Consider the following 4,088-nt stretch of genomic DNA (forward strand, 5'->3'; position numbering starts at 1 on the left):
TTTATATGTATGTGTCGAACCGTTCATTTACATTCATTCACATTCACACGTATGTATGGTAAATGACAGCAATAAACGAGTGCCATCTACCGTCCAAAATATGAATAGGAGATGACTTTTTGAGGAGACGTATCTTACATGAAATTTTGACATTTCGGATTTTGCATCACGATATCTCCGTTCGTGGGACACGTAGAGGTAAAATAAACATTTATTATATAATTCGGACCCAAATTATCGATAGAACTCATATTCAGAATTCCATCGGTGTAGTCTTTATTAAAAAAACCGAGAATTTCGGGTACTCGGATGCCCGCAACTCGCTGACTCGCGTAAATACACTCGTGTCTCGCGCAATAACGTTATTGAATATTTCTTTATGTTTTATGTTTCAGAGAGAGTATTCCAAATATAGTATATTATACATTGAATTTACTCCTAATATATTTAAATATATTCTATTAAATAAAGTCGATTACATGAGAAGTGGGTTGAAGGTTGATATCTTAATTATATATACCATGTGTACACATATTGTATTGCACATATACACAAATATTAAAAGAATTAATTGTTCATGTAATACTCACAATTATAACCAGTTTTTTCCCTATTAATATAAATAATATAATAAACTTATCATAAATTATTTACATAGATATTAAAAGATTGATAAAAATATGTAGTGGCCGGAACTCTGCTTAAAAATGATTGTAATGCATAGAACTCTGTTAGAACTAACGAGAACTGCCGTTAGAACCGATATATATAGTCAGTACGTTACTTTTTTTACAAGTGTCGTGCTGGACTCAGGTATTAAAAAATTGAAAAAAAAATGTAGCGGCCGGAACTCTGCTTAAAAATGATTATAATGCATAGAACTCTGCTCGGACTAACAAAAACTTCTGCTAAAACTGCCATATGCAGGCAGCACGACACTTTTTTTTCAAGTGTTATGCTATTTTCTATATATAAGATGTATATAAATTGTTAAATTTTGGTATTTTGTTTTGAAACTGCATATTTTAGTAGATTTTTAGCAGAACTGTCGGGAACTGTTGATAAAAGTGCAAATATTTATCATTTTTTCGTACTTTAGAGGAAAACTGACGTGCCAGATTCGCGGAATTAGCACGCCACATTTTCAATTTTGCTTTTTTCATATTAAAATTGCAGAATTATTTTTTATTTTTAGGTAGAACTGTAGAACTATGAAAAGTGCTACTGGAACTGTTTTAATTTTTTTGATATCGATAGAATGTCGTGCTAGCTTCACAAATCTCCATATAACATTCTGTTGTAATATGTATGATTTTACATTTTAAACAATATAACATTGGAAGGACGAAACAAGCAACAAAGGATGTTAAGAAATAACTTATTCATCGAAAGATTTTATGATTTTGTTTACAAATAAATGAATTATTTTATAACACTTTTTGTTATATACTCAATATCGACTGTTTCATTCTTTTTATTGCTTAGCAAAAAGAAAACTATTTCATTTTCTTATTTTGGTGTAATATTTCTATTATTATATTAATTAATTAATTTATTCATTTTTAGTTACATTTTATTTCAAATTGTTTTGAGAATCGACAGGATGGCCAAAAAGTATTGAAAGGTACAGCTGTACCTTCTTTGCAAAAGCCATTAGAAAACACTGGAAATACAGAGCTGCAAGAAGAATTATTGGAAAATGTTAAAAATGCGGAGCATTTAAAGGAAAAAGTTAAAACTTCCGAATCTAGAGTTTGTTTATCAGATGTAACTAACTATTTGAAAGTAAGGAAATCAACTGTTCCACATAATTCTGATTCCTCGAACTATTCTCTGTCTGTTTTGAAGATATTGCCATCAACAGAGTATTCTATTATAGATCCTATTATAGCATATAACAAAGTTCCTAAAAGTTTACTTATTTTGCACTCACAGTTCGAAACAAGTAATAATACGTCTTTAAGTTATCCTAATTTCCCTTTTTTAAATGAGTATATGTTAACAAAAGATACACAATCACTTTTATCCTGTTCATTTAATACTTCTGATACGTCAGAAAATGACCAAAGCTTGATACAGTCAAGTCTAACAGAAAATATCACCAATCAAAATACAGACCCCACATGTAAAGAAAATAATGAAAATGCACTTATGTGGTTTGCACATTTGTGCTCACAGTTCGGATCAATTAATAATACTTTTTCAAGTCATCTTAATTATACTTTTTTAAATGAATCTATATCAACAGAAGTTACACAATCGCTTTTATCTTGTCCAGTTAATGCGTATATATTAAGAAATTACCAAATTATAATACACTCTAGTCTAACAGAAAATGTCAGTATTCAAACAAATATATTGGATTATAATAATGTTAGTACTCAAACGAACATATTTGAAAATAATAATATTAGTACTCAAACAAATATATTTGAATGTGGTAATTCTATTTCTACTGCTAATTCTGTAGTAATTATTGATACATTAAAGAAAGAGGTAGCTGAGAAATAGAAGAGAATTACAATCCTTAAAAAGGAGCATGATATTATCACAAAAAGTTTCAAGAAAGTTTATAAAATGTATTTTTATACCAGACGTAAGTATATAACGTAAGTATATAACCCATTACAAACAAGTAAAACGTCTGAAAGAAAATAAAAACAAGATTTATGCTGTTCTTAACAAGAAGCTGCATCCAGATCAAATAGAAGCTTTAAATAGAAAGTCAAATAATGGGTTGAAGTGGAGCTTAGTCACTTTAAAAAATGCTCTTGTTTTTAAAATGAAATGGGGAACACAGGATTATATCGATTTTGTTAAACATCTTCCTATTTATCGTAGCATTCGGACACTGCAAAGACAGTTGGAACATTTAAAATTTAATAGTGGAATTTTACTGGAAGTATTCGACATATTAAAGTCTGAAGTACCGCAGATGGCCATATAAGAGAGTGTGTGCTAGTGCTTGATGAAATGGCAATAAAACCTGAAGTTTTTGACCCATCAGTACAAAGATTAATTCGATTCTGCACTTTTCCAACGCACTCAAAAATTGCAGCAAAAGTTATGTAGTTGAAGTTTGGATCGTTCTTGGAGCGAAACAATTGACGATCATTCATATATACATGTGACCGAAAATTAAAAGCATATGTCGAAGCGTTTCAAAACAAAAGATAAAGGTACGAACACAATCTCTAAAAACATTACAAAATAAAAAATTTATACTTGTGATTAAAAATTTTGTAAGTCTATCACAGAGGCATGTGATGAAATCTAAAAACGCGGACACAATGTCTGAGGTCACAGACGATAGTTAAAAAAGTTTCATTCGCCAAACCTGCTCTGAAGTGTACCATATATACGTAAGAAGTACCACGCACTCGCTTATACGGGCGATCAAAAATTTTTTACGTCTACCACAGAGGCCGGTGGTGAAATCTATAAAAGCGCGGACACAATGTCTGAGATCACAGACGATAGTAAAAAAGTTTCATTCGCCAAACCTGCTCGGAAGTGTACCATATATATGTAAGAAGTACCGCGCACACGCTTATACGGGCGATACCTGGAAGAACATCGAATAATTGAAAACCCAAGCGCGTTCCCTCGTATATTATACATGTATAATTATATTTATATATATATTTATTTTTTTACTTATATTTCAATTTGTAATTTTGTTTTATTACTTTATTTAATTATTATTTTTATAATAATTTTTTATTTTTTATTCATTTGGTAATTTAATAATACGTCGTCCCTGCTTCTGGTGACATCTGCTAGTGCACGTACACTTCACTATGTTACATCTTCATAGCTATCAACGCTGGGCTGGATTTGGACATAATGTCGCGTAAGTATTACACATCTTTTAATCGTAAAATTAATTTTAAATATATAATTTTGCATAATTTCTCTTAATTATTTTAGAAGTAACTGACGCTATAGAGAAAATGTTGTTAGAGGAGAATCCATCAATGGATCAACTACAAAAGATGTTGCTGCAAACTTTGCAGCAACAAAAAAAATTGGAGGAAATGATTGCTATGCAGGCGAAACAATTACAAGAGCTACAACGGCAGCCGAGG

This window comes from Trachymyrmex cornetzi, unplaced genomic scaffold (genome assembly GCF_001594075.2).
Source record: "Trachymyrmex cornetzi isolate Tcor2-1 unplaced genomic scaffold, Tcor1.1 scaffold1454, whole genome shotgun sequence".
Classification (NCBI taxonomy): domain Eukaryota; kingdom Metazoa; phylum Arthropoda; class Insecta; order Hymenoptera; family Formicidae; genus Trachymyrmex; species Trachymyrmex cornetzi.